The sequence below is a fragment of the Dermacentor silvarum genome, chromosome 9, assembly GCF_013339745.2.
Source record: "Dermacentor silvarum isolate Dsil-2018 chromosome 9, BIME_Dsil_1.4, whole genome shotgun sequence".
In the NCBI taxonomy this organism is placed as follows: Eukaryota; Metazoa; Arthropoda; class Arachnida; order Ixodida; family Ixodidae; genus Dermacentor; species Dermacentor silvarum.
This window is the reverse complement of record NC_051162.1, coordinates 107,415,411-107,440,117: the sequence shown is the minus strand read 5'-3', so window position 1 is coordinate 107,440,117 and position 24,707 is coordinate 107,415,411. Positions and strand designations below refer to the sequence as shown.

General features: G+C 49.1%; 1 protein-coding gene across 3 annotated transcripts in view; it reads right to left on the bottom strand.

The window, feature by feature from the left end:
• Nucleotides 1-24,707, bottom strand: part of LOC119464078 (cGMP-inhibited 3',5'-cyclic phosphodiesterase A) — a 376,751-nt gene that overhangs the window by 202,426 nt on the left and 149,618 nt on the right. The window lies entirely within an intron of this gene.

Below are 24,707 nucleotides of genomic sequence, written 5' to 3'. Positions count from 1 at the left end.
GGCCGTGCTGTCGGCACCGACCTTCTGCATAAACATGCATGAGATAATATTGATCTGTTTACACTTAACTGCACCACTGAGTGCGATTGGTTTTCGCTGATACTGCATTCATTTACAGCTCTGAAACAACCAGATATCAGATGTATTTGTACACGTCCTACTTTTTTGCAGTTGGCTAGCGAGCAGTTGACTGAGATTTCTTTTTCTTTTTGCATTGCAGGAGAGAGTCACTATTCCCTGATTGTGACGGTGTGCGCATAATCTGCGCGGCTGAGGTCCCACAAAGTGGGAAACTCTTCCACGATGTGGATGAAATAAAAGGCGGCGTCATCGCACAAATTCATCGTTCAATAGAAGTGAACGACACCAGGAGCTATGAAGCACTGAAACCAGGCGCCAGCCAACAATGGACTGATGCTGACTGCAATGCGGCTGTCCTCAAGCAGGAGAGAAGTGTACTGGTTGCCAGACACTGTGTGTTCATAAGTTAAGTCCGCAGCTCTACCCGGCCAGAATCTGGATGTGAAAAACGGCTTGGCGTTATCCGTCCGCGCGGCTCACGGAAGAGTCGCGGAACGAGGCGAATCGCTGATGTGAGGTCACGTGACGCGCCGTCCGGCCCTGCAGAATCCGGATTCGGTCCTTCGTCTGGATGCACTATAAGCGATAGAGATCGACGATTGAAAATTTCGCGGAGAAAAATCATGGAAGACATTGGGGACGTGGTCGCCGTGGCCGAAGGGAACTCTACAAGATAAAGAAGAGACATGCAAAATGCTAGACCACAATGGATATAGTAAACTATGATCGGTTCACTCGTGGTAAGTGATTATTTGTCTCAACCCCGATTTCACGCTGATACCATAAGCAGTCATCATCATACCCTTCATCATCATCAAATATATTTCCGGGACTCGGAGAGAATTTTCTTTGGCTGCGAAGCTCACTTGTGCCATCTAGCCGACGAAGATGGCAACTTTTTTTTTCAATGAGTCCTCCTCGATTCTGCCAATTTGAGGCAAACTAATTTGGTTTAGAACGTCACTCGGTAGTCTGTGAACGTGTGCTGCTGCTTTCTATCAGTATCGATGTGGAACGTCGATAACTGAGAAAGATTGTTGCAATTCACCCAAATATATATGGTGGCAGAAATGAAAGTAACAACGCGGTGAATCAGTAATCCGTTCGACGAATCAATATGTAAATGCGATTGATTCAATGTGAGCAAGGATTAACCATCTCATGGCCCACGTTGCTTCAGAGTCCCGCGAATATAATTACTGACCATGTTCGTTGACGTTGCCTCTCCATATTTGAGTTCATGTCAAAAGGATCGCTGTGTTCTCTCGAATGCAACTAAGCCTTTTTCTCCCTCTTACTATCAGCTAATGGACCTGGTTCTGCGGTATAACCACCCAATATGGCTGCCGAGCAGCATGTTTACGAGTTTAAATTAGGGGTTTAAATGGAACTTACGTGGCCACCTGGGGTCGCCATCAATTCGAACTGCTCACTGCTTCTAGAACAGCTTTGGTACTTTTCACTAGCGCAAAGCAAGGACGTGCTCCGGGTTGTTTGGGAACCTCAAGACACTAAGTGCATGGATGCCGAACTCAGGGCAGATTAGGATGCACATCATCGTCGCTTTGATAAAGGACATTGAGCAGGAATGCAAGGCAAGCGGGCTGCCGGAACGTAGTCGATCCCTAAAGATATTTGCTACGTCATCTTGGAAATATAACTGGAGCTTCGGAACCTGCTTCCATCAATGCTAGTACGATTCGGTTCAGAACATTTGCGTCACGCAGCTTGTCGCTAGTACATAGTCCTGATGTCTGTAGCCAAGATGCTTAGACAAAGCAGAGAGTGCGCTTTATAGCTTAGCGTTTGTTATGAAGAACTTCAGTACGCTTCTCGGAAAACGTGAAGAAATATACATGAAGAACTTTAGGGACCACTGCCTGAGCTTATATTTACACTAGCGCGAAATGTAAATTTGATTTGCGGCCGGAAAATAATCGATTTGGGCGCTGCGCCACAAATATATATCTGAGACCTGTGGCGTGCTTTCGCACCTGCAGCATTACAGTGCGTATAAGGTCCCTGAAATACGTGTAATGCGTAAAATATATCGTAGATATGTTTGTACTACAAAATCTAAAAGCACATTCGTCAACTCAAGGGAAAGGGTATGGAAAAGCAGGCAGCAACTGAAGACTCTTAAAAAAGTCCCCAGAACTCTCAAGTACAAAAATCTACAATTGCACTCCTTGTATGGAGACAAGGAGTGTCTATACTGAGGACGGAAATATGCGGTCGTATTCCGGCCTTATTCGGGATCACGTGTTTTCACGAAACGTGTTCCTGATAAAGAATTGCAGTCACTGACAATGCCCCAATGACAACATGACAATGACAATGTCACATGACACTTGAAAACCCTTACTAGTTTTTTTTTTTAGCAAACTTGGTGGATAACTCCCCAAATGCTTCCGAAAGTTCATCGACTTGGTTTGACAGTATCATTGGGCACAATTCATTCTTCGGAATTGTGGGAAAACTCGAGGGTTAGTATGTTGTGCGGCAATCTTCAAACTGCCTGCCAGCAACGTGCGTATGCAAAAGAAGCACTGAGCAGAGCGTCACGATAGGATAGTCAGTACACTTTGCATAACAGGGTGATAAGCAAGAAACTCGTCATTTAGACGAGCACTTGTGAGCAGCAAATCAAAAGTGGTTAGCGAACCTAAAGCACAGGTATTCATCATGCCCCCTATAGCGGGATATAGTGAGTGCAGAGCAGAAGCGTGGTCTTTTACGCATGCAAAAAAAGGAGAAAAAAAAGAATACTAGTGAAATGCGAGGGGTTTGTGTGTAAAGGGTACAAAACCTGGGATGATGCACTTAGCGAGCAAAGCAGCACATGTGTGAGGCGTCGCACACAAACTTGTTCATCTCTAAGCACAGTTCATCTCTAAGCACTGATATCGACCAAGGAAAAAAAATTAAGGAAAGTTCATTTTCTCCGCGCTAGCACGGACAGCTTAATCATTCTGACAGGCGTCTCGAGGCAAGCTCGACGAGCAACGATGCAGAACACTCGCTTTGAACCGTTGTAATAGCAAAAGTAATGGTCCCGTTAATTTTCTCGGTCAGTCGCTCCTGCTGGCTTTTTTTGACGCTGGCGAATAGTTTGCTAATGAAGATGAGACCATTCCACTCTCTTGAGTGAAGCCACTTCTCAGAAAGGACAAACTTTGGATGCCTGGAGATATCGCGTCAAATGCGTGCTGCGTTTGAACAGCAAGGTCTCCGAGTAACGCTCGGAGGAGGATTTAGTTAACGTAGTGCGTGTTTTGGTGGTGCAGTACTATATTGTTAAACATGAAGGTGATTAACCAAAGAAACAGCACGAGATGAATAAGTAAAGTGTGTAGTGCGAAGGTGTGTGAAATAATTAGCAAACACTTCGCATCTTTAATCTGGCAGTGCGAAGGGCTAAACACTTATGTTAGTTACGTCATGCTAGTTAGGTTAGAGTTATAACTAAACAGGTATGCAGACGCACGGGTAGTCTGCACGACAGTAATATTTCCAGATACCGGTGAAGTTTTGCACGTTTCTTGTTTGCGGTGTCAGCACTGGCCTGTGAACAATGCAGTAACGCAGTTATCGAAATGACGCGTAAAAATTACACCTTTGTGTCGTCATCAAAAGCCAGCCGGAGTCTCTTTTTCTGTCTATACTTGCGATAAATTTAGCACCTTCGTTCTGAGAAGGTAAACGTAAAGCGTGTACTTCTGTAAGGTGCCGCAGCTATAGTTTCCGCCATGTTTAGTCAAGAGCCTCGTTGAACCGCTTGCCTCGAGACATCCTCGCAAGAGACAAAGCTTTGCTTCCCCCCACTGTTTCGCTAGACAAACATGTACTCTACACTTATCACTGAATTTAGAGCAAAGAACGTTCACGAACAGACGCCGCCAAATGTCGCTGCAAGGTTCACTCTATAGTGAACTAGTGAACAGACTACGATGTATTTTGCGCAGCCGACATCTGCTGCAAGCCCCATCTGGAAATGCCGACGAACGGCTAGTCAGATCTGAACTGTTTCGCAGCGTTCCTAGCGGCAAGTGCTGTCATAACAGAAATGCTGCGACGACTAAGTTTCAATTTCTTTCCCGCAGGTTTCAAGTTGAGGATACAAAAGCTAATCGGACACTGCCTCGGTCTTAAGTTGAGCCCCTTATTCTGCCGTGTGAGCCACGGTCTTGCGTCTCTTTGGTGTGACGTAATTCGTTAGACGAAGGCTACGTAGTTTAGGGTTTAAAAATCAGTTCATCACGTCACGCCTCTCCGGAACAATAAAATGCCACGAGAGAAGAGCTATGCTGAAAGCTTAATTGAAGTTCTTTTACAGAAAACATTCAAGCGTCTAAGCGACACACAAACAGAATAAGTAGGCGACCAAATTTCAAAAGTAGCAGCGCTTAGAAATTAGCTTAGATTGCTTTCTGCACTGTATTCCAGCAAGAATTTTGACCTAGTTTTCAATTCCCCACTTTTCTCTTGGTCGCTTTTAATAGCAAGCACGAAGAGATGCCATGCAAATCTTTAGACGTCTAACGGTACATACCATGCCTATATTCAAGCGTCATTTCATATTAGACGCTTCTATAAGTGCGTGCTCCAAATGAGGTCATCCATCATTAACACTGACAGCCGGGTGGCATCGCACAATATGCCTGTTTGCACGCACGTTATTGATCAGCTCTCTGGCGTACATGGCCGGTCCTGACGCGTCGTCGTCCCTAGTACCAGTCGGTTCCCAGAACTCTACACATATGGAGGCAATCTCGCATAGAAGTGCACTTGTGTATTTGGAACCATGATTGCACGACCGAACTATTGGTAGCCGTATCTTCAATTGTACTACCAGGCATGCTTCGAGATCTGGAGGGAAGCAAAGCTTTGCTCTTAAGCGTGACACTTGTAAGCGTGACAGCGGCCAGAGAGTTTGTACACACCTTGAGTGAGACAGGCGCACCGTAGACCTTCACTCTCGCCTGAGCACCGCCCATTCCTAACCTAAGGGCAACAGCTTGAAGCGTTGGCAACGTAAGAAATCTTGTCCCGTTCACGGCAGGACGTCAGTCATCCGTCACGCTGTGTCACGCTCCGGGGTCAATGCCGAGCACGACGGGAAAGCCGACTCTCTCTTTCGCTTCTGTGGCTGAGCAGTTGAGCAGAACTTAGCAGTTGCGCGCCGAACGAGAAGCGAACGAAACTCAAAGAAAAAAAGAAGACGAGGAGTTGGCTGGGGAAGAAGAGCGGTTGCCGCTCGCCGGTCGGCCGACCGGCGACAGAAGACAAGAAGACGGCGGCGCCCGAACAAGAAGCCTCACTCGCGCAAGTGTTGTGGGTACCACGCGGCCACAAAACAAAACAAGGGAAGCCTTCAGCGTCGCCGCGAGTCAAGACGAAGAACAGAGGGCAGTTTCACCACTCGCCGCTCGGCGGACAGTCCACTCTCAGCGCGGTCACCGGGACGGCGATCAGCGGTAGCAGCAGCAGCAGCGGCGGCAGCGTCGGGCGTAGCATGACTTCGGCGGCAGCGGCGCAAAGGAAGAAGTCGCGACGTCGTCGTCGTCTCGGTCGTCCAAGCGGCGGCGGCGCAGCAGAGGGCCGTCGGACACTCGGCGGCGATTTCCCTCGACGCGGAGGCGGCGAAAGAAGCGAGGCAGCGAAGACGGTGTACACTACTACCACTACCCTGGGCTACATGGAGACGACGGCCAACGCCTCCGCTTGCGCATCGCGAGACGCTCAGGTCATCGTCGAAAGCAGGGCCACCCGGCACAGCCGTCGTCGTCGTTGCCGCCGCAGCCGCTGCTTCCGATGCGGCCTCTCAATATGGCGGCGAACGATTTTTTAAGCCCACCCCCACCACCTCCGATGCGCCCCCCCCTCACCTCTTCTCCCTCTCAAACTGCCGCTCGTCGTCGGCTCTGGTGGTCGGTGGTGCTCGGACTGCCCGCCGATGCTGTGCCCCCCCTCCTCCCCCACCACCGATGTGTCGTCTGCAAGCAGCGGGCGACAGACGACAACGATCCGGTATCTTCCGTCAGGTCGTCTGCTCAGGTCGTCTTGGTCGTCTGCTGTTCTCGGCTCGTCGTCTGCGTGCTTGAAGCGGCCGCCATGTCGTGCGGCAGCGCACAGGATCTCGTCGTTTTTTCCTCCCTCCTTTTTCCTTTCCCGCCCCGGCAGCCGTCCCCTTCGCTCGGTGCGGGCTCTCGTGCGTGCGTCAAGGGAGGCCAGGCGCTCCTTTTTTTTTTTCGCCCGCTTTGTTCGTGGTTTCGGTACACCTGATGACGTCAGCGCGGGGCGCTGCAGCGCCGGACGATCAATCGAAGGATGAGAGGCGCGCGGTTTCGGGAACCGATCGTCAGGAGGCGCCACGAGCCGTTACGCTCGTTTTCATGGTACTCCGTTAGGAGGCGACACCGCGCTGGCAAATGAAGGCAGGATTTAAGGCGCGATGATGGAGAGAAGGAATGACGTTTCCGGTTTTTGCAATCGCCACATTCAAAGATAATGACGCCCTTGAAGTGCGGGGCATGCGTACGGTTAATTACGGTTAGCGAAAGTCACTCGCGGCTGATATAGTGTACTGTTGAATAACGGGGTAGGTTATTCGTTTATAATAAATTATGAGGAATTCACTTCGGTGGTCTTAACGCGATCCGTTTTTTTTTTTTTTTTTCCCTTCAGAGAGTTGCCTCTCCTCAGAGGCAAGCTTACCGAAAGCTTGCTTTCCCGCATTAGGATAATTGTAGCGGAGCAGCCCACTTTACAACTACGCATCACTCGCGCTACGCAAAAGACATCTGCCCTGCGCTGCCCTTCTTCCTTGCAATGCTTTCATGAGCGCTGAGAACATAGTGAAAAAGGAAAAACATTCATGATAATAAAGTTTACGTTCTTCACAAACTTCAGACATGTAATTAGCTTTGAAGCGCTGGTGAAGATTATTACGGAAAGGTAATTGTTACATCTTTGCTTGCGGTAGAAAGATTGCTGCTGAACGAGGCAGCTACCCTCTGCCATGAACAAAAAAAAAGACGACGCGTATGAAAATAAATAAACTGTCAAGAAAACAATAAGCACGTTGATCATGTAATCGAGAATGGCGCATGACGCCAGAAAAATTAAAAAAAATTATGGGGTTTTACGTGCCAAAACCACAATATGATTATGAGGCACGCCGTAGTGGGGGACTCCGGAAGATTTGTACCACCTGGGCTTCTTTAACGTGCACCAAAATCTAAGTAAACGGGTGTTTTCGCATTTCGCCCCCATCGAAATGCGGCCGCCATGGCCGGGATTCGATCCCGCGACCTCGTGCTTAGCAGCTCAACAGCGTAGCCACTAAGCAACCACGGCGGGTCATAAAAATGAAACGATAGGCAACAACGTTCATTCGCTCTACCGAATCGAAATGTTAACCAATTTCAAACAAAATTTCAGCGACGTAAGACGAAGCTGATCGGGATGTATACGTGTGTAGGAGGTACGTTACGTTAGCACTATCAAATTCGCTGAATTTCTCATGCTTTCCCTGACCGCTTTTATGGAAATTTACGGAAAGTCCAAGGCACTGGTGGGCCATGGCTACTGAAAAATAAATGCTGGCGAAGTATAATTTGCAATGTTACTATACCAGTGCATTGCACCTAAGGTGGGATGCACTCTCAGATGTGACAGAATCGAGTGTTTCCCAATAATCTGGGCCGCCGCGACTGAATTTCGATGTAGACCGGAATTAAGCGACTCCGGGGGAACCCATCTCACGATTGCTGCCGACGTGAACGCGATTAGCATCCAAGCAATGCAGGGAAACACCGTATTGCCACGGCCGAAAACGTGTCATGTATGAGCCGTCTATTGCAGGCGGGTTCCTCCGTCACGCTTCCGATGGATGGATGGATGCTGTGGGCACCCTCTTTGAAACGGGGCGGTGGGTAGCGCCACCAAGCTCTTGTTGTTATTTTGTCTAATGCCCTACCTATCGTTTTATTGTTTAAACCACACAATGATTTCCCAGCATCAAATTTTTGAACCACTATTGGCAACGTTGTTTTTGTACGCCTCCGTTGTTCGTGGTCTCCCTACCTTTCTGCCCCAAAACATCCAACCGCCTCTGACTGATCTCTATTGCGGAGATGTTTATTTTCCCCCTGCTATCCCTGAACCCAAGGGCTTCAAGGAGACCATGCAGATGAGCCTAAACCGATATCTGGGTGGATATGTTCAGTCTAATAAAAAATGTTCGATCACTTCCCTAGCTTTACAGCAGTAAGCACTTGCTTCTTCTTCCTTGGTGTGCCTCGCGTTATAGCTACGCGCTCTTACGGAATCCTTATCTCGCTTCGAAATGTAAAGCTTCGAAATGTAAAGAGCTTCCCTTTCAGTTGCCATGAATTGTTTCTTTCCTGATTTCGTTTTTTTTTTCTCTGAGGTAGTTACTAATAGCAGGTTTCTTTTCCATTGCCGCCACCAATAAGCTTGTCTCAACCTCTCTGGCTTTGCGCTTGACGTTCTTTGTTGCCATGTTGCTCACTGTACCGGTCGCATTCTTGCTGGTAAGCTTCCTAGTTCTTTTCCTCCACTGTGAATCAATGTTTTTTTCTATACAAATATCTGAACACTCTCGCAGTCCATTTACCTTCTTCCATATTCCTCAGTCGCTCTCCAAATTCAATTGTACCATAAACTTCCCTCGCTTCAAAACTTGTCGAGCCCATATCACCCTGCACAGCTTAATTAGTAGTATTCCCGTGGGCGCCCAATGCGAGGCGTCCCACTGACCTTTGGTTGCCATCGATCCCTGATTGTACCCCTGACTTCAAGCAATAAAAAACAAGCACACTTCCAAGTCTAAGTTGTGGAACCATTACACCTTTCCACATACACTGGAACATCTAGTACTTATTGTATCACCATAGCGCTCCGTGTTTCATTGCGGCCGCATTTCTCTTTCCCTTTGCCATTGTCTCTTTTCCCTGTGTTTCCATATATCTATTGCCTTCGTTTTTCCATACACCACGGTATTTGTATTCTTCTACCCGCGGTATTTTCTGTCCCTTTACCGACACTGCCTGCTCTCTGTTGTTATTGAATACCATAAAACCTGATTTTGAACACTAAATTTTAATCCTAAATACTCATCTTCCTGTCCACCGATATTAGCCAGACGCTGTTTATCACTTTGCTCGTTAGCAAGCAACACAATGTCGTCCGCATAAAACAAACTTGGAAGCTGCTGCTGTACTATACTGCCCGCCTGTTTGTATAAGAGATTAAATCCGATATTGGGCTCCTTCTAGGACCCTTTTCATCCTTACCGTGTACACCATAAACAGCAGCGAAGATGAAAGGGCACCCACGTCTCAGTCACTTGGTGACATCAACTTTCTCCTCGCTCCTCATCCTTGCTATTCAACGCAAACGGCATTTTCTAGGTAAATATAACTCAAAAGCTGTGTACAGTCGTTGCCTAAGCCTTCCCCTTCCAGAATATCCCTAAAAATGTTGCGGTCTAAGTTGTCATACACTCCGGTAATTTCTAAAAGCTACATATAACGGTCTCATTTCTTCTCTGGGTATTTCAATACACTGAGTAAGAACAAATAAGTTATCATCCAGACGGCCTACCGATTCTGAAGCCATTCTGAAGTTCTCCCAATATGCAATTATGTTCTGCCCATGCTTGCAGTTTTAATTTAATCGCCAGCATTGCTAACCTGTATATTGCGGCGTGATTATAATGGTGAACAGTCCATATGAGTGAATTCTGTCTTTTTTCCTATTAGCCTTATAAATCAAAATCATTCTAATTTGTCGCTAACTGTGTGGTATTCGACTAACTTGTAAGTTTTTTCTGCTGCTTTCAGCAGATCATCCTTATTTTCTGGGCCTAGTTTATGAATCAGCCTAACGGGAACCTCGTCTAACCCTGTGGCTGTGCGCTTAGGAATTTCCACTTCCGCTTTCTTCCAGTTGAAATTTCCCAGCACCAGCTCCTTTTCCATCTGGTTTTCATTCATGCTCCTTCTTTTTTTTTTTTCGCAAGAACCACCTCTTCTTTGCTTTGAACTGATGCGGCTCCCATTTTTCGGGTGTAATTTAATGCCGCGTCTCTTTCCAGCTTGTTTCCATCTTCGTCTAAGATATGTTGTTGTATTGTTCCAGACTTCCTGCCTAATAAGCTAATGCGGTTCCAAAATATCCTAGACGCGGCCTTTTTTTTTTCTGACGTATTTCCGAAAACCAACATCCATTTTCAGCTTTAATATTTGCTTGAACCAGTATTTGAACCACAGATTTTTTTTTTCTCCCGGTATATTTCCCATTTTCAGTCTATTTCACCTTTTGCCAAGTGCGCTTTTTATGCCTGCCTATGATCTCGAGACGATTTCAGTCGTCCATAGATAGCTTCCCAAATTTCACTGTTACCACATCTCCTCAGCTTCCTTTTTTTTCCTTTCCAAGAAACGTGTTCCTTCGCTTTCCTTATTTCCCTCGTCATTACACTTATTGTTCACTATAATTACGCTCTTTTATTGGCCATTTGCCAAGTTCTCTCTCGACTCTTGTGACTGCACGTGTCATTTGTTCAGCGTTCAAACTTGGACTGGCGCATTCTTCGCTCCTTGCTCTCTCTCCCAACTACATATCGCATTTTTTCCCCTCTGTACACGTTACGCCATCCAGCGGTGATCGTTCTCGAAGACTCCCTGCGAGATTGCGTGGCCTCGGAGATCTAAGCGGTGGCGCGCCGGTGCGTGCCTCATGCTGGCAATTACTCCATCGCTTCTCGTAGACATTCCTGGCGCTGCGCTGAAACGTCCGGCTGCTGGACTGGAGAAGCACGGGGGGTGCGGGTTCGAATCCTTGCATAATCAAATACATTTCGAGATACTTTTTTTTATTAAGAAGCAGTGTAAAGAGTATAGGTAGGTAGATAGGCACAAAGTGACTGCACTAGGCTAAGAATGCTAATAGCATTAAAGCACTATACGGAAGCCCTACTGGTAAAATTGAATCTGGAGCTCTCTACTACGGCTTGTTTGATAACCTACTGCGTAGTTCTGGCGCTTAAAACACTACAATTTGATGTTTCTAATTTATTTATTACAGATTATGCTGTATATTAGAACATTCATATGCTTTTTTTTTCATGTCTCTATATTTCTTTTTTTTTTAGCTCGAAATGTACGTAAGGCGATGTTGTAACTTGTTAGAGACAGAGGAGGAGGAGGAGGAGGAGGAAAAACATTTAGACAGAAAACTCTCGAGGAACAACGAATCGAGAGTTCCATACAAAAACTCTGACCTGCGCACAAAATTTCGTACTCTGTTGGAAACGTGATCGACTTACCCACATAGATTTGATTGATTGATTGATTGATTGACTGATTGATTGGGTTCAGCATTGTAAAGCGACACTGGGGCCATCAGAGACGCCAAAGTGGAGGGATCCGGACTAATTTTCACCAGCTCCGTTCTTCAACGTGTTCTTGAACCTAACTAAGTACACGAGGTGTTCTTGACATTCTCCCGCGTCGAAACGCGGCGGCCGCCGCAAGGAGTCCAACCCGCGACCTCACGCTCGTGCACAAGCCGTACGCGCACCAGCCACTGCCCCCATTAACAATTAACGGGATTCCGACGGCACCTACGCGAGCTGCACTCCGTTCAGACGACACGCAGGAGCCGACGGGTTTACGTTCAAGGAATCGCCTGATCGAAGTTGACACCTCCAGTATAGTTAGCCGGGTCGCTCGGTTAACGCGCATGACCCGCATGTGATCGGGTTTGTTTGAGTTGTCTAACGTAAATGGTCAGGCGTGTCTCGCGACCGCCCTAAGGATAGTTCACATCACCGCCGCCTTGCTTGTGCAAACACCCCGGAGACATATGGACTGGCACGGTAAACGAGCAAACGACGCGCGGGAGCGCCTGCGTCACTAGTAATTTAATTCTACAGCGCAGTTTTCGTGTACTATGTCAATGTTATTACTACCTTATGACCTGCATCAAAGCAGTCTGTTAACCGAACTCAAGTTTCTTTACGATTTTATTTCGAAGTAGCAGTGTAAATTGTAAAGTCTGAATTTCTTGTCGGCGTTGTGTGACGGCGACTATACTTACGCATTATGACCTTCGGTTTGAACTAGAATGATATTTCAGCCGAGATTCACCTATTGAGTCCCGGTGTCCCCGATGCGGACACGCAACACCATTTTGAATATGATCTCAGTAACGACGAGGAGATAAATATCTTGAACCCAGCTCTAAATGTGAATGTAGCGCTCGTGATAACCAAGCACAATGTCATTAGTGACTTTAGTAAGGATAGTAATGCGACACAGCGGTACTTGAAGAGGTGGACTGCCAGGTGTGACCATGATGAGAATTTCGATGTTTTGCGCTGGAGCGCTTCTATTAATTTGCGATATTTCTTACATCGAAAGGTACTCAACTTAATATCCTCCAGATCACCTTGTGACAAATATATCAGCTGTCTTCATGGTATAACGTATTATCTATGATGGGTAAATATCAGTAATTACAGCACAGTTAGTTTTTTGCTATGACTGGCCCGACGGGCCTTCACATTCATGCTAAAGCCCTTAAATTTTTCTTCTTTAAGTATTGACAAGTTTGCAGAAATATTTAAAATTTGAACGCCTTAAGAACACTGAGTCACTGAGCGCATAAAGTGGTGAACGAAGTGGAGTTGGTTTCAGGTACCCTAAATTTAATTATCATACTAAGCTTTATACTAATTTGCACTCTTCTCTTCTTCCACGTATTGTTGCATTTACGGGCTTAGGTTTACGTGTCTTTGTTGCGAGCTTCGAGCTGAACTAGAATGTTAATCTATGCGAGATTAATAATAAGAAGAAAAGCCGGCCAGATCACGTGATGCGCGGAGCAACGTGACGTAAAGCGGTGACGTAACGAGAACAGTGGAACGTGGCAAAGAAGGTAGAAGTCATGAGAGGAAGTTCATCGGCTGGGGATCGAATCGGTTTAGATCGGACAAGAGTCGATCTAAACACAAGACAGGGGTGATCGGAGATCGTAGGGAGAGGCTTTCGTCCTGCAGTGGACATAAATATAGGCTTACGACGAAGAAATGCTAAAACGTTAATTTAAAGACAATCACAATCATGATGATAGTAGTGGTGGTGGTGATGATCATGAGGATGATGGGCTTAGCGTAAAAAGTGCGTCATGCACTTACAACTAATTCACTCTTGTAACACTACAAGAATGCCGTATCGCGAGTACTTTTTATTAGCGGAAAACTAGTTTTTTTTTTTTTTTTTGCTGTTGTCAAAGCTACTTCCAAATCGAGAAGCACGAGAAAGATTCTTCGTTATAGCGAGAGATATTGTTTCTCGTAATCTGGAATATAAAGCTGTCTTTACGTCAAGAACACGTTTTGTAGTAACATATTTCATCCGGCTGCTACAACAAAGCCATTTATGTTGAAGTGAAAGCAACTTCTCACGCAAGCCCCAGCTTTTACGTGACAATAATATTTCTGCCACGCAGAAGAAATTCTTTTTCTTCCCGTTCTCCCCCCCCCAAAAACCAACTTGCTGCTGACGTAACATTTTTGCGTAATTTGGAGCATACTTTATCGTATTTCTCAACAGGCTTATCAATTAAAGCAGGGTCCTACTTTAGGCTGAGATCAATCCCAAAAATTCTTGTTGCTTACCTGACAACACTGTTGCCGTATTTACAGGTAAACAATCTAAAGTTAATAAAAACAACGTTCACAATAATGACAGTTTCTTATTTCTGCTCGTACGCGTTACGAAAGCACTCATATTGAAAGGAGCGACTTTTAAGTTTTGCGAGGCTAATCGCATCTTTCAAAAAATCCTGCGCATCTGTAAAGCAAAGCGAGGCACAACTTAAATAATCTATTTATACCATCGCGTATGTTAATTTGCCAGATTCTCTTATAAGCGCGTTTCCTTTTTTTCTTCCCTTTTCCTCAATAATGAGATACACAGTTTCCCTAAACCTTCCAGCTAATTAGAGATCTGAAGTCAGACAGTTCGTGCGAAAGAGACGGCTCGCTAAAGATTGCTAAGCACAGCGATTAAAAGCGGATTACTGCGCACGTGAAGTCGATATCACAAATAAAGACAAACAGGAAGCTTGTTACCGGCGCCACGTGTCGTTTAGGTTTTTTATGCCAGGCGCAGAAGGACAGTCAGAGCTTTAAACAAAGCCGTTTCGAAATGAAATGTCAGTCCCTCATTAACTCTAACCACTATACTAAGAAAAATTTCATTTATAGTTGCATTGAAAGTTTCCAAAGGTACTGCACCACTCCCATAGATAACGCTGAAACAGCGCATTATCGAACCAGTTCTGCGGCTTCGCACTGTGAGTGCAGTCCATTACAGTCTGAGGTGGCCTATGAATTATATTACAAACGTCGTCAGAAACGCCGTATTAGCGCCGGCGAACAACGCTAAGTGCGTTGTAATCACTGATGATCTAATTATTTAGATATTAAAATAACCTTCTTATAAGTCTGCGTTTGGGCACGTACACAGGGCAATTACGTAAACAAAGTCAGTTAGAGCTCTGGCCCTGTCTGCGTTGTTAGGAATACTCTTAATGTTTGTCATACAATGGGCGTCTTGCGCTGGAGTTTGAGGTATAGTAGCGGCGCCTGGTGGCGGCGAAAAACGTCATCTGGGTAGTACCAGCTTGGATAGTATTGAGTCCTGGCTGTGGGGAAGCACGTTTCTAGCCCGCGTTTTGCGTCGATTCGCACTTTTTTCAGCCCTGTTTCGAGTGCGAAAAGGCTCGTCACTTCTCACAGACCATGGCGACCAGGTTGCGAGCTGGCCGCAGCCTATAGTTATACGAAAACGGACTCTCCGTGTGCCGTAGGACGTAATGCCGGAAGCAGAAGACATCGGCGACGTCGATCCGGAGAGACCTAACTCAGCCTCGAAAAAGCGTTACCGTCGTTACTGCTGTGTCGTGGGCTGCCACGAACAAGAAGGCCTGAATCCCAACATCAGATTCTACCGTTTTCCTTCAAGGCCTCACGAAGTGGAGCGTCGGGCGCGCTGGGTAACTGCAGTTCGTCGCGCTGGGTAAGCGAAATCGAAGACCGACATAGCAGCAGGCATGGCTGGTGATTCACGATTAGAGACCCGGCCACAGCGACAATTAACACTTCGACCGGTGCGAAGTGATGACCAGGTGTGTGCAAATGACCACAAGTGGTGACATTTCACTACCCCATTACGAGCAGCACAGGTTAGAGAGTTGAATGTGCTCATCCTTGACCTCAAGCCAGCACGTTGAGGCAGCACATCAAGGTAGTATGATTACAGCACATATGTTCGAGCGCTGTCATTAAAGCTAAAAGCGACAGCGCAAGCTCGCGCTGCAGCGCGATTGGCAGACGTGCGTTACTGCGAAATGCATTGCACAGTTATTTATCTTGCTAAAGGGACAAGCGCTACTGCGCGCAGGCATTACTTGCTCGGCAGGTCAACAAAGATTTCAGGAGACCCGCCGTCGCGCAGCGAAAGACCGCTGCCGTCGCGGCGCGTACGATTGCGCTCGACAGTTCGTACATCGCCTCAAAGACCGCTGCCGTCGCGTACTCGTGCGCTCGAGAGTTCCGTAACATGTCTGCTTACGCTGCTGTGAATTCCTTATAGAAAGCATTTCCTCCTTTGTGCGCCTGAATCTACACTGCAAACTTCCTGAAGTTCAACTTCGACGTGCGGCTCGCTTCACTTTCGATTGACACCGCGCTAAGACTCCCGCTTTTTCTTGAACGGCGTACACGTGGCGTTGCATAATTTGTGTTTGAGAGTTTCCGTGTAGCTTCGCTTGTTTTAGGTCTAGCGCAGCAAGTGTAACAGTCCGTGCGAACCCAAGCAAACCCAAGCAACGTACCCTAGCAAAGCCTGATGCCCATGGCCACGGGGCTGCTTGTACCCATCTTATAAAACCTCCAGGTGTTCGGCTGTGGGGTTTTAAGATACCCACCTCTCCCAGTAACAAGACATCTACTCAGTGGACAGACCTTTGGCATGACCTGCCTTGACCGCGGCCGATGCATTCTTGCATGCGAAAGGCCACAAAAGCCCTTCTGCACTTCTCGAAGGCCACTGGACTGTATGAGTGTTTGTCACAGTGGACGCTCCTCTGCGACTGACTCTGTGAATGACTGACTCTTTGTTATTTTCATTCTCGCTCTTTCTTATCTATTCTTCCCTTTCCCCCTCCCTTAGCGTAGGGTAGCCAACCGGGCACGTCTTCGGTTAACCTCCCTACCTTTCCTTTCCCGTTTCTGTCTCTCTCCAACTGCTAAATTGCCTTGAATATATGAATCAAGGAGTTAGCGAAATTTACATAATCTCTCGGTCATCCAAAGCTTATGAAGCATTAACAAATTCTGGCGCGGCTAATAATGCGCTGTCGGTGAGAGGACCTCATGGTCTGTGTTACAGTGTTGACAAATATTGGTTCTTTTCGTTTGAAGCGGACATCACATTCACACGCCATTTACATTTAGGTAACCGTATTAATTTGTTTGCGTCAGTGACTGCTACTAGTTGATAGTCATCGCTAGGCAGCACGGCATAACAAAGACAAAACAAACACTGGCTCTACCGCAATCAAGAGTAGGCGCAAGCACGAAATGGATACAATATGGCGTCTCTCGCTGCCTGCGGTGCCGCCGCCTTCAATTACTTTTCTTCTTCCAACGTTGCAGCGCGCTCAGCGTCTGTGGCTACTTTTAAGGGCGAATCACTTTAGGGGCCCGGGCTGTCGGCGTGTAATGTGATCTCATGTCGTCGTGGTCACACGCAAAAACAAGGTCGAAACAAGCGCGGAACTTATCGAAACCGGTGCAAAATAAACTAACATGATTCGAAATAATGCAATAGATAGGAATAATCAAGCATTAAGCCCATTAATTGGCAGAAACTCATGAAAATCGTGTAATGTGATCTCATGTCGTCGTGGTCACGCGCAAGAGCAAGCTCTCAAAACAGGGTCAAAACAAGTGCAGAAATGATCAAAACCTGTTCAAAATAAACTAACATGATTCAGAATAATGTAAAAGATCGGGATAATCAAGCATTAGTTAGCAGGAATTCGTGAAAGTCCTTTCCCAAACGCCAGTCTAGTGCCAGCGCAGCGCAAGAGAGGGTGCTATCACCCCACAAGCGCTCGATTCCTCCTCACTCCAGCGCCACTCCAGCACCCGATCAGCGCGCGTCGTGTGGCAAGAAGAAGGAACAGGAACTGTTATAAGCAGTTGGCGCGCTCCGGAACTTCCTTTGTGCCACGGACGCCGAGCTGCAGGCGTGCATCGAGAGACAACGCTGGCGCATTACTGATTTGCTCTTCCCCAGGTTTCGCGTTAATGGAGCTGCATTAGTGATGGATTTGAACTACATAAGCGCAGGATTTTTTTCTTCTTGTCGCGGACCGCTCATGACTCACGGACCGTTTGCGTTCAACAGAGCACAGGCAACCCTATCTCGGCGCCAAAAGATGACAATCAAGTGTACGGTTTAACGACGCTATTGGAAGTGACAAATAAAACTTCAGCGTACTAGAAGTTACAGCTTCAGTGCTATTGTGAACAAACATTAGGAAGACATCGTAAGCAATATTTTTTAACTTGTTGGGGTGGTAACTAGCGTATGTAATGCGGTTGGGGGCCCGAGATCGCATAATATTAACTTCTGACTGGTTGCCCGGATGATCTCATTTGTTCTAGCAACCATGCCCAGATATTCTCGTTTGAGTGCCCGGATCTTCTCGTTTGAGTGCTATGGCTTTTGGCTCAAGGTCACTTGAAGGTCGGCGACAACTGGAGCTAAAACCATTTCATGCTTAATAAGAGAGACAGAGGAAATAGACTGACATGCCAACCAGCTTACCGCTTCGAACGTAGTGCGCCGCATAAGAAAAGTATGAGCCCAAGGAAGCGAACCTCAAGAACCTATAGGTCGTTAGTATTTCCATTCCTCTACAAGGAATCTGATGCAGTCACCGCGTTTGTAAGAAAGAAATAAGGGCTGTGGGGTGTATCCAGCATTCGACGTTAAAATGCGAAATTGGCCTTTTTCACAGCCTACACGTAAGTACTCAAAATCGGGACGCAAACTTGTCAATAACAAAAATGTCTGTAGTTTCATGTTTAACCTACTCGGTACCATGGTACCAATTTGGTACATTGTCTTAAATCCTTTTCAAAACCAACCCGGAACAGATTACATCAAGATATTCATCCCGAATAAGTATAAAGTCAGGTGCACGTGGAACTCTATAGAAGCCATTTAATCATATAATTGCCGTCTTCCTGCGAAAAAAAAATTCCCTAATTTGATCTGCAACGTTGCGTGGTCACAGACAACGAACCACACCCGGGAGGTACGTTTCGAATACCGCGAGTTGACTCGAAAATCTAGGACGTATATAGCATCAAAGTGCAACCCTAACACAAGGTGTTACGCCCTCTGCTGTGTTTGGGCCAGGAACAGCGGTTTTAAAGCGAAGCTTTCTTTGTGAACCCCGAAGGCCCTCTCAAGCTGACTGTGGCTGCCGCCTGCTGCTGCTGTTGCTGCTCGTGCGTTCTCGCCGAATAGCTCACACTCGGCTGCGGGACGGCGGCGCCATCTAGGAGCGATGGCTCACACTACTTCGCCCGCAGCTGTGGAAGGTAGAAAAGAGGGGAAGTCGACCTGCGCATGCGCGCCGCTGGTGGAAAGGGCAATGGGACCGCGGTGGTGGTGGTGGTGAAAACTTTATTGAGTCGTTTGAGCCTTATGCGGTTACACCTTAGGAATGGGTTGGCTCTTGGCTGCGTGCAGTGGCTGGGAGCTGGTGCTTCTCAGCGACGACTAAAGCCCAGTCCGTTAGCTGTTTTTGCACAGCCGGATCAGAGCTGGACACCGCAGCCTCCCATCGCTCGAGGTCAGTGAGTTGCCAATCGGCAGGTGGTTGGAGCTCAGAGCATAAATATAGAATGTGGTGGAAATCCGCTTTAGGCGCACCGCAGAGTGTGCACTCAGGCGAGAAAAGTCCCGGGTGTATTAGTGCTAGATGGGCGGGGGAGAGGAAAATGCGGGATTGTAGCTGGCGCCGCGTCACCTGCTGCAGTTTGGTGAGAGATTTGTGCGGTGGTGGGTACCGGAGTCTTTCCTCTCTGTAATGAAGGGAAATTTCATGATATGAGACCATGCGCTCGCGAGCGTCTCCCCAGTTGGTGGCCTGCCCTGCTCGGCTGACGAATCCTCGAGCTAGAGAATGGGCGGCCTCGTTTCCGGGGTGACCCGCGTGAGCAGGGACCCATAAAATTTGGATCGGCCTCATAAGGGGGGGGGGGGGGGATCCGAGCTAGAAGTCGTGAAGCCGCGCCCGATATGCGTCCGCGGGTGAAGTTGCGGACCGCGGTCTTGGAATCACTAAAGATGTGAGTGGCAGAGGTGGAGGAGATAGCCAGGGCAATGGCTGCCTCCTCGGCCTCCATAGAGGAGGTGGCGAAGACCGAGCCAATGACCTGCGGGATCAGGGAGTTGGAGACGACGCTTATGGCGAAGGCTGGGGATGAGGAGTAAGAGGCGGCGTCGACATAGACGGTATCTGTTCGCGTGCCGTAATGCTTGTGAAGAGCCTCTGCACGGGCCCCTCTGCGAGCCAGTGTGGTGCTCCGGGTGCATGTTTTTGGGGAGGGGATGTACCGTGAGTAGACGGTGGATGTGGGGTGGAAGAGTGTTCTGCGAGAGGCAGTATCCAGGGGCGTTGAGGCCAATGCGGGTCAAAATGCGTCGGCCAGCAGCGGTGGAAGAGAGCCGCTCGAGTTGGGCCGAGCGGTGAGCTTCATTAAGTTCTGCGAGGGTGTTGTGGACCCCCATGTGGAGGAGCCTTTCGTTTGATGTGTATCGGGGCAGGTTGAGGGCCGCTTTGTAAGCCTGTCGAATAAGGGCGTTGACTTTATCTTCTTCTACCCGGGAGAGGAAAAGGTAGGGCAATGAGTACACTACCCTACTGAGAACGAAGGCTTGTACTAGCCGTCTGAGATCATGTTCGCGCATGCCTCGGTGTCGGTTAGCTATGCGGCGGATGAGTCGTACCGTCTGGTGAATGGTGGCCGTGAGTTTGGAAATAGTGGCAGTGTTCTTGCCATTGTTTTGAAGGAGGATACCAAGGATGCGAACCTTATCAACCTCGGGAATGGGATTGCCGTCAATGGTCACTGTCAATGTGGGTGGAGGTCCGATATCCAGTCGTCCCTTGGGGGGGCGGAGGACGAGGAGTTCAGATTTGGTGGGGGAACAGGCTAAACCGACTTGGGCTGCACAGGCTGCCACTATGTCAGCTCCTGCCTGCAGTGTCTCTTCCATAGCGCCAACACTGCCTGTGGTGGTCCACAGTGTGATGTCGTCCGCGTAGAAAGAGTGCGAGAGAGTGGGAATGGAGGCCAGGGCGCGTGCTATGGGGATTAGGGTGATGTTGAAAAGGAGAGGAGAAAGGACTGATCCTTGGGGGGTGCCTCGGCTGCCTAGGGGGAATGTAGGTGATGAAAGAGATCCGAAGGTTATCTAAGCTGTGCGGTGGCGAAGAAAGGCCGCAATGTACTGATGAGTGCGTTTGCCGACCTGGAGTGAGGACAGCGCTTCCAGGATGGCCGCATGGTGTACATTGTCAAAGGCTTTGGTTAGGTCAAGAGCTAGGATGGCACGAGTGCGTTTAGCGTGTCGGGGGTGTAGGACATCTTCTGAAAGTTGTAGCATTACGTCTTGGGTGGAGAGGTGCGGGCGAAAGCCGATCATGGTGTCGGGGAAAAGGTTGTTGTCGTCCATATGGTTCTGGAGTCTACCAAGGACGACGTGTTCGAAGAGCTTGCCTAAGCATGAGGTGAGGGAGATAGGTCTGAGGTTCTTGATTTCGAGACGTTTGCCTGGTTTGGGAATGAAAGTGATGCGGGCGTGTGTCCACTGCGCTGGGAGTGTGCCATTACGCCAGCATTGGTTGAAAAGGTCCTTAATTGCTTTGATTGATAGGTCATCTAGGTTACGGAGCATTTTGTTTGTAATTCGGTCAGCTCCCGGAGCCGATGTTGTTCGAAGACGGTGCATTGCCGCTCGGACCTCGGATGTGGAGATTTCCTCATCCAAGGCCGGGTTAGGAGCACCGGTGTAGGAGGGTAGGGGGATGGGCGTGCTGGTGGTAAGGTATTGGTCTTTGAGAGCCTGAAGGAGGGCGTCGTCCTCCAAAGGTAGCTGGTGTAGTATGCGGGTAACGTTCTTGCGTTGAGTGGCCTTTGTGTGACCTGGATCTAAGAGAAAACGCAGGAAGGACCAGGTGTCTTTGAGACCAAGATTGCCGCTCATGCGGTCACACACCTGCCCCCATTGCTGGTGAGCAAGATTGCTGGCATGGGCCTCAATCTCAGCAACGAGGCGGGCTATGCGCCGTTTCAGGGATCGGTTGTGTTTTTGAGCTAGCCAGCGCTTTTGAAGGCTGGCATGGGCTTCCCACATGTGAAGGAGTCGGCTATCCGCTGCCGCTACTTCTTCCGGCTCGGGAATGGTGGATGTTGCTTGTTCTACATGTTGCGTTAGCGAGGTTGCCCAAGCGTCGAGATCCGCGATTGTGTCCGGGGCCGTCTGCCGGAGTCGGCGAAACTTATCCCAGTCGACCACGCGGACTGCACGTCGCTTGGGCGGTGCGAGAGAGGAGATACTGAACTCGGTGCAGAGGATGTAGTGATCGCTTCCGAGGGAATGCATGGTGTTGGTCCAGCGACCATCTCTGATGTGTTTCGAGAGTGTGAGGTCGGGGCTGGTGTTGTGTTGGACGCTAGATCCAATGCGGGTGGGGAAGGAAATGTCATTGAGGAGTGAGAAGCCTTCATTTTGGACAAAAGTGCAAACGGCTGTGCCTTTACGACAGTTTTTGCGGTAGCCCCAACTGATGTGGTTTGCGTTGAAGTCACCCACAACCAGAAGGGGACTGCCTGAACTGAGGACAAGGGCTTTGCGCATAGCCTCAATGAGGGGGGCTGGAGGGCTTTTAGGTGGGCTGTAGAGGTTGAGAATGTAGAGGCTGGTGGTCTTGCGTGTGCGGGGGAGGAGTTCGAGTAGGATACCGTCAATGTCGGCTACCTCTAGGGGGTGCTCAACGGCGGTAAAATTACGGTGGATTAAGGTTGCTATTCTAGTTTGGGGTTCGTTGGTGGGTTCGTATACGGTGTAATTCCTGAGTTTGACAGAGACCAGAGTTTCCTGTAAGGCGATGATCGTTGGGATTTCTCCGGGGGGAAGGTTTTGAAGGTGGAGTTGCAGGTTGTCCCGTTTAGCACGGAAACCCCTGCAATTCCACTGCCACACTCTAATGCTGTGATGTTTCGCAGCCATGTTGAGCGATTACGGAGGGATCGGAGGGCGTGGGGCGCTGAATGCGACCTCTGGAGAAAAGCTCGTTTACCTGGGTTTGTAATTGAGAGTATGAAGCTTCTTGTGCGCATTGGCGCTTTTCAATGGCTTCGAAGCGGGTGGATATATTAGTCATCCAGCTAGCTGTGTCTGAGCGGAGAGAGTGTAGAGCACGTTCGAGCGTCTGTAGTGACGTCGTTATGAGTGCGAGCTGCTCGGCAACCGGCTGAGGCGCCAGTTCATTCTCAGTATTGGATTTCCTTTTGGCAGGAGGACTGCGTGTGGGTGACGTGGCGCGCGAGGGTGAGGCGGATGAGGATCCAGGAACGTCGGGACGTGTCCGGGGCTGCACCACTGGCGGCAACATTACCGGGGAGTGATCTCGCCTTAAAAGGGCCTGTAATTGCTGTTTTAGAGTTAACTGTGCTCTGAGCTCCGCGTTTTCTTTCTCGAGCGAAGAAAGTTGCGGACGCCAGCTCACCTGTTTCTCGATGTTCTGGTCTTTTTGCCCTGGGAGTGGCGGGAACGACACCGAACGGCTTCGATGGCGGCCTTGTCGGGAGCTTGTTCTCGAACGGCTTCTGGACCTTGAAGGGGATCGGTGGTGACTTCTTGAGTTTCTGGAACTCTCGGGTGGAGACACAGGGGGTGGACTCGCTGGTGGTGTTGTCCGGGTGGTGGATTTGGCAGTGTTGTTGCTTGAGTTGCCGGAGCGGTCGAAGCGGACCTTGCAGCGCCTGGTCCCCGTGAAGTGCGCTCCACCGCAAAGTATGCACTTGGGTGTGCAGTCCGGCGTTGGCTTTACTGGATGGGCTATGCCGCAGCGTGGACAAAGACCGGTGCGCTCTTTTGGGCAGACGTCGGCACGATGTCCTGGCTTGCGACAGTTGAAGCAAGCCTCAACTTTAGCCTTGAATGGGTGGCAGGAGTAGACGGCGCCGTAGAAGTTCAGCTGCCGTGGGACTTCAGTGGTGTTGATGAAAGTCACCAAGATGGACTTGGTGCGACCAAGCTGGCGTGCGTCGGCGATGGTGAAGGTGCGGCTTGGGTTAAGAGCCACTAGGTCTTCGAATATCTCCTCTTGAGACTGGTTGTACACGGCGTTGTACAGGATTCCCTTGATTGCGTTGTCGGGGGCAGCGACATATGCCTTCATCGGGTACTGTTGGTCGTTGAGTTGTAGGCCTTGGAGCTGAACGTATCGCTTCATTCGGGGTTCGGAGGGCGTACTCACAGTGAGAGAGTTGTTGTGTGGGTTAATCCGGAGCTTGTCTTGGCTCCTCGCTTGATTGTAGTCAATCTCTGCTCCAGCGCAGAGGATCGGGAGGAGAGCACCTCCGTTGATGGGTCGAAGATCGAGGCCCCCGCGCGGTCGGAAAACAATCTTGAAGTCCGTGGCCGGTAGCCGGGGTAGAGGAGGGTGTTTCTTTCAACTTCGGCGAAGCAGACTTGCCTTGCGGCGGGGCGGCAGGCTTGCCTGGACCTGCCGGGGATCCGGATAGCGCTGACGTGTCACTCGCCGGCGCTTGCTTCAGCGCGGGGTAGATCTTGTTGCGGGCCCGAATGGCTCGGGACCAGCGTGGGTCATCCTCAAATTCTTGGGGCGAAAGCTCTTCTCCCTCGACGTGGTACGGCATCTTGCGACGCGTACCCGGAGGTGAGACGGGGCGATGAGCAGCCGGCGGCGTTCGTTAGGCCCGGCGGCCCGGGCCAGCCCGGCGTCGGAGGAAAATCGACGAAAAATAGGTAAATCTGGACGGAAATGATCCAAACACGGAGCAGACCGGTGCCGGGCACCTTCACAGACCGATTCTGGTAGAATTCAGGCCATTCGCAGTCGATTATCCGCCACGAAAAGAGTGAAAAATAACGGAGCCTATGTGGAGCGCGTCCGTACCCTCCGGAGGCAAGCGGCGTCCGCCTGGGACCGCGGAGCGGAGGGCCGCGATGAGACGGGAGAGAGAGCACCAGAGGAGATGGCCTCACGTTGCGCATACGTTGCGCATACGTCGCGCCGCCTGGCCACCACTGGACGGTCGCATCTGCGCCTCAGAGGGGAGGTCAGGCACCTCAAACAAATGGCGCCAAAGGGTGTCTCCTACTTCCAGCGCCAAAACGACAAAGTAACAACCACGAACACATGTGATCAGCCGTTCATTACACATATGTGTTTCGTTTGCAAGACTTGCG